Here is a 26,542-nt window from a genome sequence, read left to right as displayed (position 1 = left end):
ATAGGATGAAGGGAAATGCATTAGCAATAGAAACTGGGAATAAAATACTGAAAAAAAATGTTTGTGTCTATCTTTTTTTATTTATTTTCTATTTGTCAACCCCATTTTTGCCCAACTCTATTTCCCAAACTGAATAAAATCCTTATATCCATTGCATAGTTAAGCAAGGCAAAACCTACTTTCAACCTGTAAACATTTTAGTATTTGCAACAAAGTTTCAACTAAAAGCAAGCCAGAATTACTTTATATACTTGACTTTTTAACAATGTGTTTTGTTTATTCTTCCTTTCCACTCCCTCTTAAATAAGTCTATTGGCATCACCAGCTAAGAAATCTGAGTTATACCCTAGAGTCAGGAGGATCTGAGTTCAAATATGACCCAGATATTTACTAGCCATGTTTCCCTGGATAAGTACTTAATCCTGACTTCCACCAAAAGAAAAAAGAAAAAAAAAATTCAAGCAAGATTAAAAATCTACTTCTGTGTCTATTTGCAAATAAGTGAATTTTGCTTGATTTAATATCTGTACTTCCAATAAGACTTCCATGCAACTTTATCTGTGGAGTGGGTTAGGTTTACAGGTTTGAGTATCATGTGAGTAAGTATGATGTTTTCACTCTCTCTGAAGGCTTTACTCAGTTCCATGATACTGTTGACCATTAAAATATGGGAAGAGAACATGCATCTTTGTCTCATTTTCTCTTAGAAAAAGAACCCTTAAAGTCTTTCCAATTGCTCTATCATAATTTATAATAGTTTAATAATTTAAAGCAAAAACTAAGGTTATTTTAAGGTCTGTGAATGTCTGGAATTGTATCACAAAATACTAAAGAAGGAGTATTGACTGGGATATGCCTTACAAATACCTTTTCAATGCTTCTGTTCTCCCCACAAACCCCAAATTCCATATCCTTCTGACTGGGATTTCAACTCTTACTATACATAAGAAGAAAAGAAGCCATCTGATGTGAATTCCCTCAATTCTAAAACTTGCACTCCTCTTCCCTCCACTTTCAGATGAAAGCGTGCTTGCTCTACCTCTTGCCAAAATTAACCCCTCTACCCAGGGATGTGCTAGAACTATCTGGAAAACAGTTGGAAAAGGACAAATGTTAAATTTTTGGTGTCAACATTTATATCTCAAAAATCAGCAAGCATGATAAAGTCAGGGCTTCATTTATTGTTTTGTCTATTGTCCAGACTTAAGAAAGTGAAGGAGAAATTAATGCAAGTTAATAATATAGATTAATTTTTTTAATGTGTGTACATGGCTTTGGAGAGCCAGTTATTAAACTTTACCAGTACACGTATGCCTCTACCCATTTCATTTCCCCCATGATTTCCATCTCCCCACTTTGGAGGCTGGATTTGAACATAGGTCCTCCAGACTCCAGGCTGGTGCTCTATCCACTGTACCATCTAGATGCCCCCATCCTTTCTTGACTCAGCATCTTAATTCTCTCCCTTCTATTGGGTTACCTTCAGTCTTAAGTCTTTCAAAATAAATCCTTTCCTTGACTCTTAATCCTTTTAAGCTATTGTCCTATATTCCTCCATTCTTCTATTGCCAAATTTCTAGAAAGAACAACCTTCACTGACTGCCTCTATAGCCTCAATACCCATTCATATATAAAAAAGCCCTAAAATCTTGCTCATATTCCTAACAACTCAACTGAAAAATATTCCTATTATCAATAATGATTTCCCTGTCTCAAAATTCAATTATCTTTTGCTTTCCTTATTTTCTTTGTCTTAACTACCATATTTGACTCTAGAGACTATTTACTGGCAACCTTCTCTTCCTCTGGGTTCCCTGCCACTGCCCATCATTACTTTCCTCCTACTTCTCTGACTGCTATCTAGCTCCTTTTCGAGTTCCTAATCTCCCTACCTCTAAAGGTTCTGTCCTGGATCCTCACACATAATCTCTCCACATCCCCAACATTCTCTGTAGCATTCCAATCTTATTTCTAACTCCCATTAGACATTTTCACTTGGATGTTAGCCAGTACTACAAAATTTAAATATTCAAAACTGAATTCCTAACTTTCCTCCAAAAAAAACCTCTCTCATCTTCTCAATTTATTTTCATGATGATAGCTAGCATTTATACAGTATTACCTATGTGCCAGAAATGCTATTAACTACTATAAAAATATTATCTTATTTGATCTTTTCAACAACTCCATGAATTATTTTACAATTAAAGAAAATAGATTAAATGAATTAATAAATGAAATAATTTAATAAATTTAATAATAAATAATTAAATAATTAATAAAGTAAATTAAATTCAAACTAGATTTGAACTCATATCTTCCTAACTCCAGACCTAAGGCTTTATTCAGTGTATCACATAGAATAATATCTCTCACATCAGTGTCTTCCATTCCATTCCCTCTATAATCACCTTAATTCAGACTTTCACTTCTTGCTTGTACTCCTAATTTATATTCCTGTCTTCTATTTATTCTCTAAATATCTTTTTCCCCACTACTCAATCAATCTTCCCAATGCATCACTCTGATCATTTTGCTTCTCTGTTTAAAGACTTTCCATTTCTATTACCTAGTGAATAAAATAAAATGTCTGGTCCTAGTAGATTATCTGCCATCTATTTCATCTTACTTTGCTATTTTCATTATATACTTCTTTTTTTCATGCATTTTCTTTTTTTTTTTGTTTGTTTGTTTTTTGCAAGGCAAGTGGGGTTAAGTGGCTTGCCTAAGGCCACACAGCTAGGTAATTATTAAGTGTCTGAGACTGGATTTGAACTCAGGTACTCCTGACTCCAGGGCCAATGCTCTATCCACTGCACCACCTAGCTGCCCCTATGTATTTTCTATAACAGGTAAACCAGTCAATTTTCTGTCCCCCATTATTTTTATCCCTTAACTATTCCTTTCCTTTACATCATTCTACAACTGTTGAAGTCTATCAAATGTACCTTCTCCATGAAACCATCCTTTATCCTTTAACCACTAAGTGAAATTGATCTCCCCTCTTCAAAAATCTAACATATTAAATGGTTCTCTCCCTTGCACTCATTTTATTTTTCCTTTAATAATAGTAATTTGTATATGTATCTTTCCTCATCCACAACTTGACTGTAAAATCCTTGAGGCCAAATTCTGTATTGTATAACATTAGCCTTGCACGTGGTAGATATTTAATCAAGGTTATTTTCATCTTTTCATGATGAATAGTATAAGTTAGAATCACCGTGTCTTAGACAGAAATAGCTATACAGGAAATTAGAAATCATCTGGTCTAATAGGCACATTTTACACATGAAGAAACTGAAGCTGAGAATAGTTAAGTGACTTATGCAATATCATTCAGGTAATAAGCAGCAGAACAAGGATTCAAATAGACATTCTCTGACTCCAAATCCTATATTCTTTTGATGGTTCTAGCACCTCTGATTTGAGTGAGTGCTGAGCCCTTTTCTGGGCTGTTCATCCACCTCTGGTGTCTTCCTGTCTGTAACTCCAAAAAGCTATAGTATGTGCATTAAGCCAAACCCTAATAAAACTATTTCAGCAGACCAGCTAAACAAAACAAGCCTCAGGCTCATCAGTGAGTTAGGGGAATGTCTACCCCCAGGTATGTGAATCTTTCCCTCAACAAAATGGACAGATGAAAACAATTGTACATGGTACAATTGGTACATGGTACAACATGGTACAATGGCAGTGAAGACTGCTGAAGTGGGTTCTGTGGAGTATCTAGAGTTTAAGCATTAGACACTGAAGAAGCTGAGGTCAGCCACTGCATTCTAAAGTTATCCTGAGTTCTGCCTTACTTCTGGACTTTGATGACTCTGAAAGCAGAGTGAGACTGATGACTTTGTGCAACCCTGCCTCACTTAAATCTAATTCACAAGTTATCATTCTATGATGTTACTGGTCTTCAAAAAATGAAAGACAAACAACAACAACATTCTCTCCTAATTGGAACATATATCACACCCCTAAAGTAAGAAAATTAGTGTTGATCTTCCCCAAAAGGTAAAGCTAAGGAATAGAGGTAGCCAGTTCTCAAAGAACTATAGAGAATTTGGCACATCTCTAAAGCACTTTCTAGGCTTAGATAGAACCTAGGTAGTTCCAGGATCTAGTCATTAAACAAAATTCAATAGAATTAAAAAAAATTTTTAGATTTTTTTTTGCAAGGCAATGGGGTTAAGTGGCTTGCCCAAAGCCATACAGCTAGGTAATTATTAAATATCTGAGGTGGAATTTGAACTCAGGTACTCCTGACTCCAGGGCCAGTGCTCTATCCACTGCACCCCCTAGCCACCCAGATTCAATACATTGAACCAGCAGTGGTGAAGAGTCAAAATTTTAATGAAGAGTCACATAGCTTTGAATATTGGATTAAAACTAATTTTCCAATCATATATATAATATATATATATATATATCATGCTCTTCTATCATTTTAATCCAAATAGCAATCACTTACTTGATTACTAGACTTCTTTTTGTATTTAATTTTTCAATATTCACAGCATTTGTTTTTATTACTACTTTTTCAAAGTTGTCATTTCTTCAATATTTAAATAACAATGGTTTATGAACCAATGTTTTTTCCATTAAACTAGTCATAGCTTTGATCTCAAACATTCCAAACTCCTTAATGAAGTGGAAGTTATTTAAAAATAAATTTTCTTTTCACAAACTTTAATGTTAAACAATTTCTAACAAAGTATAAACATTTTTATTAGTAAGGAATCTGCATTTCAACTACTCAACAAGCTCACAAAAAGGATAATATGTCAGGAGGGTAGTCAGACTTGACTTCCTATTATGTTTCTACCACTTCTGAAACCTTGAACAAGTTTTTTCATCTTTATGAGCATCAGTTTCTTCATTTGAAAATTGGGGGAATCAGAACAGATGTTTCCACATGGTACAATGAAAAGGTCCTAGAAACAGAGAAGGTAAGTTCAAATCCTCATGCTTGTGTAATATCGGGCAAGTCGTTTTACTTCCATGGACTTCAATTTCCTCAAGTATAAAAAGAAAGGATTGGGCTAGAGGGACTCTGAAAATTTCTAGAGCTCTCTTATATCTTGAGGTTCTGTCTAGTAATCAGTCTGTGATTTCTGAAATAGAAATTCTCTGGCTCTTCATTTTATCTCTATATCATTAGCCCTGGTGTCAGTTTTTCTCTATTAGATTTATACTCCATTTTCAACAAACCCTTAGTATGGGTCGCCAAAGTCTTAAGGTCCTGAGGTCCATGGCACTGACTGCATTGTAGCTGCCCACCATGCTTCAACAAGTCCTGAAGTTATTAAATACAGAGCAATGGGGAATGGCACCCAGATATCCTTTACTGTTGTCTCCTACCAAACTGTTGGTTTAAGTCTTACTTTTTTCCCACTTATTTTTTTTATTTTTTTCTTCCCACTTTTAAAAAATCACCATGACTTTAGCAGCCTTATTCCCACTAAGGGAATTAATCCTACATTTTTGAAAAGTATGGTGAAGGGGCGGCTAGGTGGCATAGTGGATAAAGCACCGGCCTTGGAGTCAGGAGTAACTGGGTTCAAATCCAGTCTCAGACACTTAATAATTACCTAGCTGTGTGGCCTTGGGCAAGCCACCTAACCCAATTTGCCTTGCAAAAAAAAAAACTAAAAAAAAAGTATGGAGAAGAAAAAAAGGCAGTATTAGGCTTCACAGCTCATTTCTGCCACTTACTGGTTGTGTGACATTGAATAAGACATTTATCCAGTGCCTCTAGGCAATCCTCTAAAACTGCAAATTACAGAGAAAATACCAATCTGCATTGGTAAAAGATGTTTTATAGGCATAAGCTCTCTACACTAATAAAATCAAATCTGGTTTTAAAGGATGAAAAAGGCTGAAAGAGAAGGGAGATGATTTTACATTTGTATTGTGCCTTGGGCTCCTGGAATCAATGGTGTACATTGATTGGGGAAGGTCCAAAACAATTGTAGTACATAAAATTATTGGATATTATAGTGCCATAAGGTATGATGAATATGAAGAGTGCAGATGAGAAGGAATATCAAGAAATATGCAGACTGAAGTAAGCAGAATCAGAAAAACAATATACACAATAAACTACAATAATGAAATGGAAAGAACAATGATAATGAAACTGAAAACATGCTATGTCATAATGATCAAATCTGGCAACCTTGGAAAAGAAATAAGAAAATGGATCTCCCCAAGTTTCCTCTCCAAAGTCCCTTTCAGAAGTAAGCTTACAAAATGTAGATTTATTTTTAGATCTAGAACAATTCCTTAATTTATATAGAGGATCAATTTATATAATTTATATAAAAGGATCAGTAAACAATAAAGGATCAATTAAACAAAAAAGTTCATAATATCTTTTCACTTTTTTCTTTGGAAGAAACATTTTATCATAACAACTGAATATAGGCAATCATTGTACACAGTAATAGCACATTACAATGATGAAACTGTGAAACACTTGGTTACTCTGATCAAAACAATGCTTCTGGACATTTCCAAAGGACCCATAATGAAAAATGCAATCTGTCTCCAGAGAGGGAACTAATGAACTCTGAGTGCAAATTAAAACATACTTTTTTTTCACTTTCTATGTTTCTTGATTTTTATTGATGGGTTGAGTTTTTGTGGGGGGGTTGTAGTATGGCTGATATGGAAATATTTTGCATGGCATCATATGCATAATTGATATCATATTGCTTACCTTATAAGTGGGTAGAAGAGGAATGAGTGGGAAGGAAAGAATTTGGAACTCAATTTTTTTCAAAAATCAATATTAAAAATAAAATATATAAATCATAAAAACTGAATATTAAGTCTTTAAGACATTGCTTTCAGCATCTAAATAATCTTTTAAATTTATTCATCAGAATATTGTACTTTTGGGACAGCTAGGTGGCGCAATAGATAGAGCACCAGCCCTGGAGTCAGAAGTACCTGAGTTCAAATCCAGTCTCAGACACTTAATAATTACCTAGCTGTGTGACCTTGGGCAAGCCACTTAACCCCATTTGCCTTGCAAAAACCTAAAACAAAAAAAAAACCCTAAATATATGCTCCTTTCTCAGGAACATATCCAAATTTATTCTGGTGACCTTTTATTTTTTCAAACTATTGTAACCTGTTACATCATAGCAGCTGAGTTTATATAAGTTCAAAAACATTTCCTTCAAGAATCAACTCGCCTTTTGGGGCCTGAGAAATGGCACAAGCAATACCTAGTCTCATGCTCTGAGACTGTACATATATGTGTGTATTCACTCAAGAAATCTCTGATTTCGACAAGCGAAACACTCTCTTAAATAACAGTGTTAATAGGGAAGTGAGCATACATATAGCACACCTAGTACCAAAAATTCAAGTTTATAACATTAGCATGTGACAGCAGATTATGTGAACAGCCCGAGTTCCTTTAGGCTTCTTCAACACTTACCAACATATCATTTTTCTCTCTTTTCTGATGATGGATTGGATGGAATGTCAACATTTCTGGAGGTTTGTGAAGATTGTTCAGATTTGTTTATTAGTGAAGAATTCACATGTGACCCAGAAGTGCTGAACTTAACTCCAAATGTTACTATAAAGGTTTAAGATGACAAGTAACAAAGCACAAAGACAGCCATATGGGCTATTCCCATGGAAATTCACAGCAAGGTAAAGATAGCAACTTTTTTAAGAAGATAGTAAAGTAGGGCTAGCTAGGTAGCTCAGTGGACTGAGCAATGGCCCTGGAGTCAAGAAGACTTGAGCACAAATCCAACCTCAGACACTTAATAATTACATAGCTATGTGACCTTGGGCAAGTCACTTAACCCCAGTGCCTTAAATAAGTTTTTAAAAAATGTTTTAAAAAGAAGATAGCAAAGTTAAGAAAAGAAGAGAATGAAGCTGCAAGATCATGCTCCACAGCCAGTTTGAGGTTCAGCACAATCGGATAATTAGATGGCTGGAGGAGGGAGGGCACAGGGGTATTGAAGAAGAAGGAGGGAAGAAGAAAAAAAGATAGGAAAAGTAGCAGCCAGGCTGAGATCAGCAGCTTGGCAGAGAAGGGGGACAGCTTTTAAAGGGAACCTAGCATATTTTTGATATTGGAGGAATCAGGGGTAGGGGCCAATGAGTTAGAGCAGAATTGGGGATGAGTTGAGGAGAAGTTAGGGTGGCACCAGGGAAGGATGAGTGACTTACCACATAAGGTAGTGTTCCTGTGCATGTCTGGAGGGGTTCAGAGTCATATCTTAACCTTAAGGAATTTATGGCACCCTAACTCAGAGGGGTCAGTTTTAGAGTCTTTGTTAACATGAGGTATTTTAGCCTCACTGAATTTTTGATACTTTTACTTGTAAGATAACTCAGAGATGTTAGTTTAGAGAAGAGTACAAACCAGACCCAACCACCCAGGATCAACATTTAAAAATAGAGAAGGATTAACAGTTTTAAAGATTAGCTAATTTAACAGAGACTTGCTAATTAAGGAGGGGACATTCCTTGCTAATAGGGAGCTTGCCTGTTTGTACAAGACCAATAAAGAAAGGAAAGTACTATAACAATACAGAAAAGGAAAGGGAAAAATGTTATATTTCTCTCTCTCTGCCTAGAGTTCCCCTGCTTCATTTCCTTAGAGACTTAGCTTAACATTTATTTAACTAAAATGCCTTTATAGGGTTTCTTTGAGGTCCTTCACAAAAACTTTTCCACCATTCAAAATGATATCAATATTTTCAGTGATGTCAATATTCTGGTTAATGAGAATGGTCTTCATTCTTGTCCAAGATGAACCAAAGAGTAATCTTTTTCATTGTCTTCCTGGTGGAGATAAGTAACCCCATTCAAGATACTGCAGAAATTTAAGGAATATTCAGGATGGTAAATACAATACAAAAAGAATATTAAGTGCTTCACAATTGTTATCTCATTAGATCCTCACAATAACCCTGCAAGGTAAGTGCTAGTATCCCTATTTTATAGTTGAAGAAACTAAGGTAAACAGAGATTAAATGACATGACAAGGATCACATAGCTAGTAAATATCTGAGGCCAGTTTTCCTGACTTCAGGACAGACATTTTATCTATTGTACCATCTAGCTAACCTAAATAGAGAATATGAAGAAAAAATTAAGGGTTACCAGGGCTTTGGGAACCAAGCAAGAGAAAATGATAGAGAAAAATCTAGAGAATATGACAAAAACTTGATTTCATTTTTTTGCAATCATATAAAATTTTTCTGTAAAGAATTCTTTTGATTTATCTAATCCTTGAAGTAGAAGAGGAGAGAAGGGTGTCACTATACAAACTTCTCTGTCATACTTCTACTTCAATAGGTCACCTTTTTTTGAGAAAACACATTACTTTTTCTATTTTTAAATGACTACACTGAGACACCAAGAAAGGCTTAAAAATAATACAGGGGCTCTGCATCATTAAATATGCATCTGCTAATATTGTCACAAGCTAATATTTTGCTCTTTATTACACCTCTTCTAGCTGGAAAGAAAATAGAAAAAACATAATCTCTTACAAGACTTTTCTCATTTAAGTTTTAAAATCTTTGATTAAAATACGAATAGCAAAATAGTCTATTAATTAAATTTTTTAAAAGAAAATTAAAGAAAAACTTCTATGAATTGTTAAACTCCAGACCCCAAAAAGAGGACCTGGAATGAATTGGAATCCAATCACAGTTTACACAGGATAATAAATGCTTTTTACTGCAGGAGAAGGAAAAGCTTGCAAGCTATAACAATATCTGTTCTAATATGTTCAAGACCCAGTTGTAAAGACTGAGATATTTATACTTTTCAAAGAAAGGGAGGCAGAAAATTTTGGGGAGAAAGATGGGAATGAGTCATTCCTTGTCCCCAAGGAAGAGGAGATCCAGGAGGGAAAGTGAGGAATTCCAGGTGTCCAATATGTGATCCTTTGAGACACACATCAATCATCTGAACAGTTCAAGGCTTGAGCAGAAACAATAAGGGAATGTAAAACAGGACATCTTACAGACAAGATTATCTCTAAACGGTTCATAAACCATCAAATGCCTTAGCCTCTGCTTCAAAGTTGATATGAACTTAATTTATTTCAGAAGTGATGATGTTTTGCAAGTCCAGCTGGGTTTTCTCTCAGTCATAATAAAGGATTATTGATTTGTCAAACCAATACAGCCAGTCATCATATAGTTCTTATATTTACCTAGATAATTAGAAGGGAGAGAAAGATGCTGTGCTCAAGAAAATCAAGGGGCTCTGCCCAAAGGAATGAAAATTTGATGACTGAAACTTGGCAGTAAATTTCTTTCTTAAGGACCATGCCTTAAACTCAAGGCTTCTTTTTCTCACATACTTTGGCTTATTATATTCTCCATCCCAGTACCAGGGAAAAATTTCTTATGGCTTAAAGTTTAGGTTTTTGACTAGGGTCTCCCCAAGTGATAATTAAAAGGTATTCAATGGATAATATGAATTAGGCGTGGGACAGATACTTATTTCTTACAAAGAAACACTAAGTTTAGTATACTGTTAAGTGTATTTGTCATCCCCAATTGACAAATAGTCAAAGGATATGCACAGGCAATTTACAGTTGAGGAAATCAAATCGATCCACAATCATATGAAAAATTGCTCTAAATCACTAATTAGAGAAATGCAAATTAAAGCATCTCTGAGGTAGCACCTCTCAGACCAACCAATATGAGCAAAAAGGACAATGATCAATGTTGGAAGGGATGTGGAAAATCTGGGACACTAATACCATTGTTGGTGGAGCTGTGAACTCATCCAACCTTTCTAAAGAGCTGTTTGGAATTTCACCCAAAGGGCAATAAAAATGTGCATACCCTTTGATCCAGCAATACCACTACTGGGTCTATACCCTGAAGAGATTATGAAAAAAAGGGTAAAAACATCACTTGTATAAAAATATTCATAGCAGCCCTGTTTGTGGTGTCAAAGAATTGGAAATCAAGTAAATGTCCTTCATTTAGGGAATGGCTTAGCAAACTGTGGTGTATGTATGTCATGGAACACTATTGTTCTATTAGAAACCAGTAGAGATGGGAATTCAGGGAAGCCCAGAAGGATTCACATGAACTGATGCTGAGTGAGATGAGCAGAACCAGAAAAATACTGTACACCCTAACAGCAACATGGGGGTGATGACCAACCTTGATGGACTTGCTCATTCCATCAGTGCAACAATCAGGGACAATTTGGGGCTATCTGTGATGGACAATACCATATGTATCTAGAGAAAGAACTGTGGAGTTTAAACAAAGACCAAGGACTATTGCCTTTAACTTAGGGGGAAAATATTATCTTATTGTGTAATTTTGCTATCTTTTACACTTTAGTTTTCTTCCTTAAGGATATGATTTCTTTCTCATCACATTTAGCTTAGATCAATGTGTGCCATGGAAACAATGTAAAGACTAACAGACTGCCTTCTGTGAGGGTGGGGCAGTGGGGGGAGGGAAGCAAGATTAGAGGGAAAATTGAAAAATTCAAAATAAATAAAATCTTTTTTTAAAAAAGTGTATTTGTCAGAAACAAACTTAAATAAATGACAGCAATAATTTCAGTTTTATTTTCCCAGTAGTTTTTTACTTAAACCTCATCTAAACTATTTTGTTGGACTACTGAAGAAAGGTTTACATTTTGCCTCAACTCTGCCCTGTTCCCCTCACAGCAGATATTTCCAGGACGACTGAGAGTTGGGACTCCTCCCCTTGCTGCCAGTTAACTCCAGACAGTTGAAAATCTCAAACTCATACAGTGATTTCCAAGTCTAGACGCATATATTATAGTATTGATATTCATTTACCTAAAATGAAGAATGACTAAATGCAGAAGCAAGTCCAAAGTCTAGGTTCACACTGGACTTTAGTCATATGATCATGGCTAGTGGCCAGGATGAGAGATAAGATAAATTGCTTTCTCCCTATCCCTCATAGAGTAGAAGACACCTACTTCCAAAGGAACAATATGAGGCAAAGGGTATCTCTCTTTTAAACTGACACGGCAACCCTATGCTGCTGTTCACAGTATAAAGAGCAAAAAAGATCATCCAGAGTTTTCTGCATTCTGTGAAAGCACCAGGTTTGTTTAGCACTGAAAGAGTCCTAGGCTTAGTCATCCCCCAAATGTCAAATGCTGAGTCATCCAGAAACAGGCAGGGAAGCTCTATATGCAACCCCCATTGACAGTGATACACTAATTGGATTGTAGTAAATCCAATTAGAGGTGGGTTTCTATTGGTGCAAATTAGAATACTGGAAAAATGACTAGAGAGACCCAATGTTACCATTAGGTAGTATTGAAAGCAGCCTACTGTTGTTAAAATTTGATTTTAAGTTTTTAAAAAAAAGTCATTTTAGGCTATATACTTAGATTATAACTTTATTTTCATAAGATTTACACCTATAAGTGGCAGTCATCATTTGAGATAACTACACTAAGCAAAATGAGAAAAGAGTATTTATAGAAAATCTACAGAGTCACAAACTTTTGGCAGTCAACCAATCATGTTGCACATTAGTGTATAAAGGTGTCATTGAATACTTTATGAATCTCTATGTCAGAACTGACAAAGATCCAATTAGCATCAGGACTACTATCTCCTTTACTGGCTTGATATTTTATGTTATTAGATATGTTACAGACATATTTGAGATTTCTCCCTTTCCAAAATGACACATCTAGGAAAGCCAATTTGTAGATGCAATTAGAAAGGGACTAGACTAATTTACACAGAGTTAGCCTTCAGAATTATAGCTTGAAAGAGACAGCAATATAATCCTCCTAACTTGAGGACAAAGGCTAACATTCAGACATACAAACCTTAATAAGAGTCTGAGAAACCAGTTTTAATTTAGAAACTTAACTGACCTGGTCAGATCACAAAGCTGCAAAGTGCCTTAGAGCAAGTGAAACCAGTTAAAAGCAGAATTCTTCAAACCAGTTTTTTAAAAAATAGAGCCCCTATTCTGATCAGATGCTACCACTCTCCAACCTCCTCCGATCTTTTCTAAGGACTCATGGTTCTTAGAAAAAAACAACTAAATAACAGCTTCCAGAGGCTGTTTCCCAAGGGACTCCCCCTCTCTACTGAAGGGTATTTAACCTTGCTCCCCTCTACCCCTCTTAGGCATTCTAATATTTTGGCGCCTCCATAAAAGATGCTAGTTTTTGCTACTGTGGAAATCTTCTATATTTCAAGTTGACAGGAGTTAACTATAATCTAACTAGAGAAACCCTGAATAATTAGGAAGCTAACTAGAAACCATGCCTCAGATTTAAATTGACTACATCATCAAATTAGATACTTGCTAAATAGATAGAAGGATCGATTTCTAACTAATGAACTGTACTGGGTAAGGGAACTGCTTAACTATAATATCAACTGTAATAAACTAACATTGAAACCATATCCATTTAGAGGTTTCCTACAGATGTTAGATTGATATAAATAGCTAAAGCACTGGAGAAACTCATTATAATTATAATTATATAACATATACATTATATAATTATATTATAATCCAATGGAGAAATCATTATAACCATTAGGAATTTGATAGCTGACTGGATATGTATACATATGTGTGTGTGTGTGTGTGTGTGTGTGAAATAGAATATTTCTTCAGTTTACAAAGAATAAACCTAATTTCTTAAGTTTACACAGAATAAACTTAATTTTTCTTCTGTGGCAGCTAGGTAGCACAGTTAATAGAGCACCAGACCCAGAGACAGGAAAACTCATCTTCCTGAATTCAAAACTGATTCAGTCACTTCACTGTGTTTGTCTCAGTTTCTCATCTGTAAAATGAACTGAGAAGGAAACTACAAACTGCTCTAGTATCTCTGCCAAGAAATACCCAAAGAATCAGAAATGACTAAACAACAATTTCTCTTCTTGTGTACAACCATTCAATACCTATTTCTCTCCCTTACCTTTTCTTTTGCAAGCTAAATTCTTTCTACAACACTGGACTCAAGACATTTGAGCATTCTGCTTATCTTCTTCCAGCTTAAGCTGCTTCTGAAACTGTTGTTCCATCCTTGGATTGCATTTATTTATCTATATAAATGTAGCACCCCTTTAATAAAGTGCTTTCAGATTGACAACACAGATTGTCATTTTTTCATGGTTGTATCCACAGTACAAAGTGATTCAGATTTTATTTTTGACTTAAATTTCTTAGTGCAGTGAACTCCATGTATAAATGTAGAACAGTAACTATTCTGCAGTATGTAGTCTTAGAGAAGTTTTCAAAAGTTTTGACCTCAAAGCCCTTTACATTCCTAAACTTAACTGAGGACCACAAGAAGCTTTTGTTTATGTGGATTATAATCGGTGATGTACTGGCAGCAGATAGGGGGAGGAGAGACAATGTATGTACAACAATACACTTTTAAGTTTAATCTTTATATCATTAGGGTGCAGCTAGGTGGCACAGTGAATAGTGTACTGGCCCTGGAATCAAGAGAACCTGAGTTCAAATCCAGTCTCAGACACTTAATAATTACCTAGCTGTGTGACCTTGGGCAAGTCACTTAACCCCACCCATTGCCTTAATAAATAAAAAATATCTTTATATCATTAACATATTCCTTCATCATTTTTTCTTAGGTTTTTGCAAGGTAAATGGGGTTAAGTGGCTTGCCCAAGACCACACAGCTAGGTAATTATTAAGTGTCTGAGACCGGATTTGAACCCAAGTACTCCTGACTCCAAAGCCAGTGCTTTATCCACTATGCCACCTAGCTGCCCCCATCATTTTCTTAAGTCTAAATCAAGACAACCAAAAAACCCAAAAAACTCAACAATAAATCAAGTCCCAAATCTTTAATATTAACCAATTTTCAAGATATAAAGACTCACATTGAAAATATAACATTTTAAATGCTATTACTACAGTATCTAACATATTGCTAGATACATAATAAGAAATACCTGTTCTGAAATCAGGAAGACCTGAGTTCAAATCCTACCTCACACACTTATTAACTGTGCCAACCTTATATCATATCTTTCAACCAGATTATTTGTTTTTGTTCATTTCAATATTTTATTCCCACCATTGTTATTGCTAGCTGTGTTTCCCTCCATACTATTCCCCCACCCCCTTTATTTTATTCTTTCTCCTTTCATCCTGTTCCTTCTCAAAAGTGTGTTGCATCTGATTACTCCCTCCTACGATCTTCCCTCCCTTTCTCCCATCCCTTTCCTTTCCTATTTCAACCAAATTATTCTTAGAGGTCAAAGATTTTGTTTTCTTTCTTTGTGTTCTTTATATTATGTTTTGGGGACAGCTAGCTAGAATATTGAATGGAGTATTGGACTTAGAGTTGGTAAGACCTGCATACAAGTTCTGCCTCAGACACTAACAAATGGTGTGATCCTGGGCAAGTAACTTAACTTCTCTCAATCACAGCTTCATCTTGCAATAGAGAGAATAGTAGCATCTATTTCCCAGGGTTGTAGAAAGGATCAAATATTTGTGAAATAAATTGCACAGTTGGGTAGCCCAAAAGATAGAACATTGGGCTTGGAATCAGGAAGGTTCATCTTCATGAGTTCAAATCTATCCTCAAATACTTACTAGCTATGTGACCCTGGGGAAAGTCAGTTCACTCTGATTGCCTCAGCTTCCTTATCTGTAAATAAGATGAAGAAGGAAATGGGAACCTTTGTAAGAAATCCAAAAAGGATTCAGTTGTAAAGAGTCAGACATGATTGAAAATAACTGCCCAACTGCAAAAGTGAATTTGCAAACAATCTAAATGCTTGTGATTGTTACTATCATAATATTATTTATGATTTTTATTATTTTAAATATTGTAAACATTTGATGAATGCTAGATGAATGATTGATATTGGCTGTCCTTTTTGTCTCTTTGTACTAGTATTTCTTATCTAAACTTATAAACTCCTTCAGGACAGATATGTAATAGACATATTTGAGATTTTTCTTTTCCAAAATGACACAACTAACAATTTCAAACTTCTTTCCATCTATCCCTCATGTTCTAATATGGTGCCATGCATATAATAAGTGATCAATAAATATTGCCAAATAAAATCATTCTACAGCTGAGGGATCTTAAATGATTTGTCTGTAACTAAGAGAAGGAACTAGAATCAAAGTCTCTGGATTCCTGGTCATTTATGCATTCATTTCACAAACATCAATTATGCTCCTAATATGTTTAAGACACTATGCTAGAATATGGAGATACATACACACACACACACACACACACACCCCCTACATACACACACCTCTACACACAAATCCTACAGACACACAGCCTACATACTCTACACACATACCCCTATACGGATATACACACACCCCCTATACATACATACACTACCACCACACACACACACACACACACACACACACACACACACACAAAACCCCTAGATTCATTCCTGAAGGAAGGTGACCCACTAAAGAAAGGGGTCAGGCTCTTCTTTAAACCCTCTGACTTTTTACATTCCTATGCTGGAGGCCCAGGGAAAAATCCTTAAAACTTAGTTTTGGGGGCGGCTAGGTGGTGCAGTGGATAGAGCATCAGTCCTGGAGTCTGGAGTGCCTGATTTCAAATCTGGCCTCAGACACTTAATAATTACCTAGCTGTGTGGCCTCAGGCAAGCCACTTAACCCCATTGCCTTGCAAAAAATAAATGAATGAATGAATGAATAAACAAACAAAAAAATTAATTGATTGATTGATTGATTAATTAATTAAAAGCTTAATTTTGGCTTATATCAACTTTAAAAGATATTTTACATATACTGTAGATCAAATTCAGAACAATTTATTTCTTCTATCCATACACACAAATGTTTAATTCACATGATTCCCCAAGAAAACAAAGAAAGAAAAAAATTAAACAATTAGCAACAGTAACATAACAGTAGTTATACTTCCGGAAGTATAAATTTCAGAACCTTTAGCAATTGGCAGGACTGCTGAAGAATTATTTCTTATTTCACTCTGTTTTCTGCATTGTCCAAACAATTTCCTCCAAGTCTATGTCTTCAGGTAAGCCAGACAGGGGTTAACTCATTCTCCTTCCTGTTGCCAACCAACCTCAACTTTTAAGACTATCTCCAAGACTGAAAATCTTCATCTCAAGATCACTATTCAGTAACCTATGCTCAGAGAAACAAACATAAAGCAGAGAAGGCATCCAGAGGGTGAAGGTGAAGGCCCAGGCCCAGGCCCAGGCCCAGGCCCAGCTCACCTGGATGAGCTCCTGCTTTAGCTGCCAGGGTGGGGGGAATGAGGAGCCACTCCCTTCCCTACCTTCTCATAGAAAAATCTAATGAGAAAGAGATAATTTTTCTCTGAAAAGATCAAAGGAAAAGACTGAAGCAGATACTGCCTCTCCTTTGAATGGACATAGCATTTTCTCCCCTTTTATTGTCATAGGTTGGAAGGCACAAAGCAGGGTTTGTGGCATCATATGCTAGTAACAAATTCTTTCAATTTTGAACCACAATCTTCAAAAAGTGATCAGGGTGCAGGTTCAGTGCATTGTGTGGTATGTTCTAGACAGAAGAGATCAGGGATTGAGGAAGGAGGAAGTCTGCTGTCCCCCTTAAAAGTGATGAAAGCATCAAAACTGCATGAATAGGGAAAGCCTGGTGGCACAGTGGAGAGAGCCCTGGAGTCAGGAGGACCTGAGTTCAAATTTGACCTCAAACATTTAAAAATTACTTTAACTGTGTAACCTTGGGTAAATAACTTAACGCCATATAGAACCCTGGACTTGATATCCAGGAGAGCCAAGTTCTAGACCTAAATATCTTACCATTGGGTAATATATTTAATCTCTCTAAGCCTTAGTTTCAGCATTTGCAAAATAGGGATAATAAAAGCTATAATAAGGGCGGCTAGGTGGTACAGTGGATAGAGCACAAGTCCTGGAGTCAGGAGTACCTGAGTTCAAATCCGGCCTCAGACACTTAATAATTACCTAGCTGTGTGGCCTTGGGCAAGCCATTTAAACCCCACTGCCTTGCAAAAAACTAAAATAAAAAACCAAAAAAAAATAATAAAAGCTATAATATTTAAAACCTAAAAGAATTAAATGAGAGAATATATTATTTATATTATTACCTGTATTTTTTGTAAGAAAGAACTTTCTTTCATGCTAGATAAAATTTTGCAGTCTAACAAAACTGTTGAAATTGTTAATAGAATTTTATTGAGCCAGTCTCTAACCTGGGAATGGAGAAACAGAGAAGGCCAGAGACAGTATACTAGTAATCAAGTAGCAGTTTAATTAATTAGTTTCAGAGTAAGGAATAGTGGAATCCTGAGAAAACTCCCTTTGCTGCAGTAAAGACAGATTTTATGATGATAATGATGATGATGTTTGTCCTTTGTTCTTGAAGAAGACCATGACATCAGCACATGACAAGCACATGAACTGGATTTGAGTCACCAGCCTCACTTTCTCCTCCAGAGCCATCTGGATCCAGTGGCCAGATATGAATCAGGATGACTAGAGATGGCCCTGGATGTGAGGCAATTAGGGTTAAATGACTTGCCCAAGGTTACACAACTAGTAAGTAGCAAGTGTCTGAGGCTGATTCATACTCCCGTTCCCCTTACTCCATGGCCAATGCTTTAACCATAATAGCCCTGGTTATTTATAAATCACAAGTGAGAAAGAAGGAGGAAGGTGAATCACATTTCTGAGATTTGACTGGTTTCTCATGCAAGCCCACAATATAGGTAGGCATAACAGTTCTCAAGTCTTGGAGATAATTAGTTTGGTGAAGTACAAAACTAAAGTTCTGTTATGGGAAGAGGTTCTACAATTTTTGATTTGCTTTACTTAACATACAAAGGCATAGTAGAGCACAATAATGTAGCTGCTGTCAAGAACTAATTAATCATGTCAAGTTGCACTGTGATTCTCTGACTCCCAAGCCAAGAGTCTGCTGGGGAAATGATTTTCTAAAAGCTAAATTATAACTATATTTATTATACGTATAATAGTGATCAAAATGAAAATTATAATGTTCTTTCACAAGATATTCTGTCCTTTCCTAACCCAAAGATTTGAGATTAATTGTGGAAATATGGGACCGGATAGGAAGGCCAGGCAATACTTCCTAATGACAAATTAATAGAAAGATATCAGGGGAGGGTTGGATAAGTAAATTGAAAAAGTAGAAAGTTGTCAAATGGAGACAAAAAAATACCAATCACCTATACTGAAATTTTATATAATACTAATAATGGTGTCTATCCTCAATAATACTGAAAATGATCTATAGCTAGGGGCTAAAAGTTCTGATGCTCTGTACTTTAAATTAAAATCAAGCTGCATAATGGATGCCAAAATACTACAACAATGATGATTTTCTTAATGAAGTTGGCTAGATGGCAGAGAGACTTAAGATTCAGAAAGGCCTGAATTCAAAGCCCAACTGGCAATTATTAACCATGTGATCCTAGGTATGTCATTTAACTTCTGTTTGCCTCAATTTTTTTATCAGCAAAAATAGGAACAATAATAGCACCACCTGCACTTGTTTGTTATATGTGGATCAAATGACATATAACATTTTTTAAAGCACTTTGTAAACCTTAAAATTACTAACGGCAGCTAGGTGGTGCAGTGAATAGAGCATCAGCCTTGAAGTCAGGAGGGCCTGAGTTCAAATCCAGCCTCAGACACTTAACAATTACCTAGTTATGTGGCCTTGGGCAAGTCATTTAACCCCATTGCCTTAAATAAATTTTTTTTAAAAATCTTAAAAGTGCCATATAGAGGACAGCTAGGTGGTGCAGTGCATAGAGCACTGACCCTGGAGTCAGGAGTAGCTGAGTTCAAATCTGGCCTCAGACACTTAATAATTACATAGCTGCGTGGCCTTGGGCAAGCCACTTAACCCCACTGCCTTACCAAAAAAAAAAAAAAACACGTTAAAAAATAAGTGTCATATAAAATGCCAGCTATATAATTATTTTGATTATGTTTTATGGTAGAAGAAATAATTTCCTATTTCTGATCATCTTTATTCACTGAATCCCTTTCTTTAATAATGCCTGTTAATCCTTTTGGAATATCATAAATATGAGATATAAAAAAACTTAACTTTTGGAGATTTTCCCTGGAACTCTGGTATATGGGTAAAATGTCAGAAAGTACAAGAAAAATTTGATCCACTCTCTTTGGGGTGATAGATCTCCCAATTAAAAAAAAAACTCAATTCCTATGAGCCCAGAGCTAAGGCCTCCTTAGCATAACAGAGCAGCCTAGATCCTGGCCTGTGGATTTTACATCTAAATGCATGCCAGTCATCTCTTTAATAATGCACTCTAGAATTCTCCTGGGCATCAAATTCAAGCTAAATGGCATACAGTTTAAAGACTGCATTCTCTTCCTTTATTAAAAAAATAATATGAACAACATTAATCTTTCTCCAGTCCTGTAATACCTCTTCTTTTCTACAAGAACTTTGAAATATCACTCACAGGTTACTATCAATGAAATTTCTAGTTCTTTCTGTAATTCCAACAGCAATATAAACAAACAAACACAGTAAAAAGGGCCAGGAACCAGGGGACCTTGCTTTAATCCCAGCTCTAGAATAAACTTCATTATTTGAACTCTTGAGTTCATCATATATAAAAATGAAAGTTTTAGAGCAGACAGCATCAAATTCTAAATCTATGGTTTTGTAATTCTATTATTTCATCACTATTTTGATGAATACTAGTACATACTACAGGGAAGCTAGATAGCATAGTAGAAAAAGTGAGGAGCCTGGAAAGACCTTAGAGGGACATAAGAAAGACTTAGTTCAAATTTGACCTCAAACACTAACTAGCGGTGTGACCCTATGCAAGACACTTGATCTTGTTTGCCTCAGTTTCCTCATCAATAAAATAATCCTGAAAAAGAAATCATATCCCCAATATCTTTACCAAGAACTTTCCCAAAAGGGATGTCACTAAGAATGGGATACAGCTGAAAATGATTGAACAAATACAGATTACAACCACTAGAGGGGAGCAATATACCAAAAATAGAGTACCTTGGGGAAGAGACTAAAACCATACTATTGCATTATAAGACTTAAAAAACATTCCCTCATAATGTCCTAGTTTATTTCCATCTGAGAAAAACAATTAGATTTGTTTTGTGCAGTGATTCATAATGTGAAATACAAATCAAAAGGAAATAAAACAATTACTGCCCTTTTGTTACCTGCAACATGTCCTTTTAAAGAACTGAAATAAAAATATAAGCACCATTTTCAAATATCACATTTCTCTCACATATAGTTATTTCTCCCACTTCTAATCCAAAATAAGTTCTTTTCATACCTACATTTCACTTTTTCCTAGTTTAAAAAAACAACAAAAATGAATGACAAGACTTTCAAATTATTTGATAATCTAAGTAAAGAATTAACATCATGTCAGGAATAATTAGATTCAAGTCCCATATCTATATGAAGCCAGCATATACTGGCTTCACTCATCCTCCTAGTAGTCTTATCAACACAAATACTATCTGTTAGAGAGCAATGATGTCCAGTGGAAGGTGTGTTCCTTACTAAGAATGTCCAGTGAAATCACAAGCTCAGTACAAATCCAAAAATAGTTACAAATAAGTTGCATTCATTAACCATTCTCATTAATAACAGCTATCCCATTGATGCAATTCTTGTAGCATCAGTCTCCAAAGAATTTGGTCAGGTTATTCAAAGCATAATAGAGAGAAATATGGTGACTGATGCACATTTCATATATATGAAATTGATCCCATTCAATATAGCATTTTTCAATTGATGGCATAATAATAATAATAATGGTTTTCCTTCACTCTAGAAGAAGACCATAACATTGTAGCTACTGTCTACTTGAGTTTTGTTCTGCCTATGAGGAATCATTATTCAGACTCAGGAAAGCAAGGGTGGAAATAAAACAAAAATTTATTTAAAAAGGTTACAAGACATAGGAGGGGCTAGGGAGAGAGAGAGAGCTAGAGAGAGAGAGATAAAAGAACAGCCAAGCAGTGTTGGATGGGTTACAGGTTGGTAGAGAAGACTGTGGCCCTGAGCTTAGAAGTTTATATGTCCCTTCCCCTATACTGGACCTAGAATTAGGTAGAGGGTAAAGCCTAAAGAGATTAGGATACAAATTTTACATTAAGCAATGAATCAATGGTACTTCAAGAATGGGGAAGGTCTCCACCCAAGGAGCTTTTAAGATTACATTTGTTTCTGTTACAATCATAATTCTTTAATTCTAGTCAATTTACATCTCAAGAGTAAGGTCTTAGTCAATTTACATTTCCACTCAATTTTCTTTGTTACATTCACAATTCTCTTCACCTTTTTCCTGCATCATTCCCCTCTCAAAATTATTCAGGGCCAGATTCTTCAAGGGTGATTAAATTACTCTCATTTAGCTCTCAGATAGTTTCTTTTTTAAACACAAGATGGTGACCTTATCCTATCAAAGCCTCTTGAAAGCAGGAAGTCTACAATTAAACTACATTGAATAAAGCCTTCAAACAATATTAGGTTAACAAAAACTTAGGTCACAGCTGAGATCATTCCACAAACTTTGCCACTTACAAACTTTCAAATGGTATAAGCAGTTAGGCTCACATCCCAACTTCATTAATTACTTAATTTTTTTTTTATTTAGGTTTTTTAGGTTAAGTGGCTTGCCCAAGGCCACACAGCTAGGTAATTATTAAGTGTCTGAGACCGGATTTGAACCCAGGTACTCCTGACTCCAGGGCTGGTGCTTCATCCACTTTACGCCACCTAGCCGCCCCTAATTACTTAATTTTAAATTAAACCTTTTTAAGCAATTAAATTCAAACCCAGACTAAAAGAAGTAACATCTAACTAACTCAGGTAACTGTAACTATTTCAGATATGAATTACACACACACACACACACACACACAGAAAGAACTCTTTTGTATCAAATATACTAAAATGAGATTGATACCCTGGCCAGTACCAGATTTCAGAATACAGAAACATTTTCCCACCTCTCCAGGCCAGTAGAGAGATGTGAAAATGTCCCATTGATGTTTAAAAAAGACACACACACACACACACACACATTATATATTTTTTGAATGTACCAATTAAGACAAGTCAAAAAATAACTTTTAGAATCAATCAGAATTTCTTGAGAAACATATATATATATATACATATATACATATATATATATCTTGAAATAGCCAACCAATAGTTAAAATTGAATACATTCTTAAGTAACTTTATAAAGTTCAAATCCATTTACTCTATTACAGCAATAGTAGTTATTAGAACAGGCTTAATTTAAAGATTAAATATGAATTTCTTAGTCCCAGAAAAAAGTTATCTTTCCCTTTTCTTTAACTAACTGACCACAAGACTTCTCAATCTACCCATTTCCCCTTCCCCTTCCCAAGGGTGGGACTTTCTCAGTCCAGCTAATGTCTTTAGGGAATGGGGTTTGGAATTGAAAATATGGTCATTGCCCAACCCCCCCAAACCAGGAAGAAGGCATGGGTGTCCCCTGTTTCCTAAAACAAGTTGTTGTGTTTGGGTGGGGGGGGGTCTTACCCTTCCTTCAGTGAAGCATGCATTCCATCTGAGACATAAGTTTGAGTTTTGAAATTCTAAAATGGAAAATTTCCCTATTCCCTGCCCCCTCCCTCTGTAGAGGGTTGGGGCAGCAGAGAATGAGAGAGAGCATTTCAAAGAGAAAGAAAGAAAAAGAGTTCCACCCAAAGATAATTTCCAGGAGCTCAGGTGTTTTGCTTTTTCCAAGGGGTAAGCACACAACAAGTTTTTCCCCCTATTTTAATGCTCCATCAATTTTTAAGTAGGCAAACATGTCCATTAGGACATACACTGAACATCCTTCCTTAACAATCTTCACTCCACAGTGGGGTATATACCAAACATACCTCAGAATTGCCTTTTCTCTGATCAGTCTGAAAAGGAAAGCCCACACCAGGGCTACTGCAAAACATCACATGGGATCAGCTTAGCTGATTCCCCATAAAACTCAGCCTTTTTCCATTTTTCCAGAAAAAGGGAAAGACAGAAGGAAGGTTAGAGGTCCAATAATTGTCCTACTTTTCTAAAAATTCTAGGATCTAAAAAAGGGGGGGGGGGGGGTGTTGCTTCTCACCTATGGAGCTCCATCCAATTTCCCAGTCTGGGCAGAATCTCCTAGCTGGCTCACCATTTATGTAGCTGCTGGCTACTTGAGTTTAGTTCTGCCTGTGAGGAATCATTATTCAGATTCAGGAAAGCAAGGGTAGTAACAAAACAAAAATTTATTAAAAAGGTTTCAACACATAGGAAGGGCTAGGGAGAGAGAGAGCTCTAGAGAGGGAAATAAAAGAACAGTCAAGCAGTGTTGACTGGGCCATAGGTTGGTAGAGAAGACTGTGACCCTGAGCTAGAGTCCAGCTCAGGTTTTTGTCTTGCCTGTCATCCAGAGGGCAAAAAGTGAACTCCCTTCCCCTATACTGGACCTGGAATTAGGTAGAGGGTAAAGCCTAAGGAGTTCAGGATACAAATTTTATATTAAACAATGAATCAATGGTACATCAAGAATGGGGAGGGTCTCCACCCAAGCAACTTTTAAGATTACAATTGTTTCTGTTACAATCATAATTCTCTACTTCTAGTCAATTTACATCTCAAGGGTAAGGTCTTAGTCAATTCACATCTCCATCCAATTTTCTTTGTTACATTCACAATTCTCTTCATCTTTCCCCTGCATCAACATCAGGGAGGTGATGCCATGACAAGTACATGAATTGGATTTGAGTGAGGAGAGGCTGTGCTAAGTCACCAGTCTCACTTTCTCCTCCAGAGTCATCTGGATTCAGTGACCAAATATGGATCAGGATGATTGGAGATGTTTCTGGATATGAGGCAATCAGGGTTAAAAGTGACTAGTCCAAAGTCACACAGCTAGGAGATGTCTCAGGTCAAATTCAAAATCCCATCCTCCTGACTCCAAGACTAGGGCTCTATCCACTGTGCAATTGATGGCATCTACGTAAGTGGCAGCATAGGGGAGAGCATCCAGGAGATGTATGATTAGAAAAGGAAGAGGGTTGATCATAGAAGTCTGTATGAGTAGGTAACATAGTAGATAGATGACTGAACTTGGAGTCAGGAAGTCCTAAGCTTGAATCCTAATAGTTACTAGCTCTTAGACCATGGACAAGTTTCTTAACCATTTTCAGTCTGTTTCCTCATCTGCAAAATGATTCAGATAGGTAATAATAGCACAAGTATAAAGGATTTCGCAAATCCTAAAAGTAATATAAATCCTTATTCTTGTTATTAATTATGGAGACAGAAAGAGAAAACAGAAGTGCAGCTTGTTTGCCATGTTGCCCTCAAAATGCAAAAAAAAAAAATAGTGGAAAATCTTTACTATGCTGAGGAATGATCTTTGGACATGGGTTAATGGAACTGAGAAGATGCAGACAGGTTGCAATTTCTGATGTAATCTTCTACATCACAGAACCATTGTCAGACTGAAGTATGATGCATTGATTCAACGCCTCAGGAACAGGGATTTTGAATTTTTTTAAGATGCTTATCACCAGAACAGTGCATAGATGTAATTGGGGCTCAACAAGTGCTTGCTGAATTGATTGGTTCAGGAAATAATGCAAACTGTGTCCAGCAATTTTTTTTTTCCTGGTGAAGAAGATAATGCTTTCTCCCATTGTTATCCCCTTTAGTTATTTCCCAAATTGATATGCCTGACAAGGAGAAAGGGGTCATAAAGGAACCAGCTGCTCTAGATGCTGAAGTTCCAAGTTGGACATGTTTTAAGGAATAGCTCTCCAATGAACTGAAACTCAGTTTGGTGAGGATATCAGAAAATCACCTTCAAAGCTGCCCCACAGCCATTCCCCTGACACCCTCCCAGATCCCAGGCTTCAGGCTACCAAAGTTAGCCAGCCACATTCCCAAAGAAAATCCATTGGCAACATGGCTGATGCTCAGGAGCTCTGTATTCACAAAAAGGCAAAACAGAATAGCCCAGGCCAAGGGGTATATTGGAATATAGTCACAGACTCTCTGGGATTACCAGGCCAAGGTCTTCATCAACCCAATTGCACACAAGGTAGAAGGCTCCAAAGGAGAAAATTGGGGGGGGGGGGGGATTGGACAGGGGGAGGAGGGATGCAGAATGGAGGACCTCTTCTCTTTTTAAAAAAAAATTTACTTATTTGTTTGTTTGTTTATTTATTTTATTTAAGGCATTTATTTATTTATTTAAGTGGCTTTCCCACAGCTAAGTAATTATTAAGTGTCTGAGGCCAGATTTGAACTCAGAAACTCCTGACCCCAGGGCTGGTGCTGCATCCTAGTTGCCCTGGACCTCTTCTCTTAAAAAGAGCCATGCTCTCAAGCCCAGAAGATCAGCAAAGTCTCCTATGAGCAAGACCCACAGAATGCCTGTTCTCCAGAAGCTTTCCCAATCTTTTCCCAAAGCTGAAGAT

General features: G+C 36.2%; 1 long non-coding RNA gene across 1 annotated transcript in view; it reads right to left on the bottom strand.

Annotated features, from left to right (window-relative positions):
• The window catches only part of LOC141501306 (uncharacterized), an 83,034-nt gene extending 58,645 nt beyond the window's left edge, over window positions 1–24,389 (bottom strand). Inside the window, exon 1 of the long non-coding RNA XR_012472204.1 lies at window positions 24,196–24,389. This is a non-coding gene — a long non-coding RNA (uncharacterized LOC141501306). The remainder of the gene's footprint in view (window positions 1–24,195) is intronic.
• Between the last annotated feature and the right edge of the window lie 2,153 nt (window positions 24,390–26,542).

The sequence above is a fragment of the Macrotis lagotis genome, chromosome X (assembly GCF_037893015.1).
Source record: "Macrotis lagotis isolate mMagLag1 chromosome X, bilby.v1.9.chrom.fasta, whole genome shotgun sequence".
NCBI lineage: Eukaryota > Metazoa > Chordata > Mammalia > Peramelemorphia > Peramelidae > Macrotis > Macrotis lagotis.
Note: the sequence above shows the minus strand (reverse complement) of the source record. Positions and strands in the feature narration are given on the sequence as shown.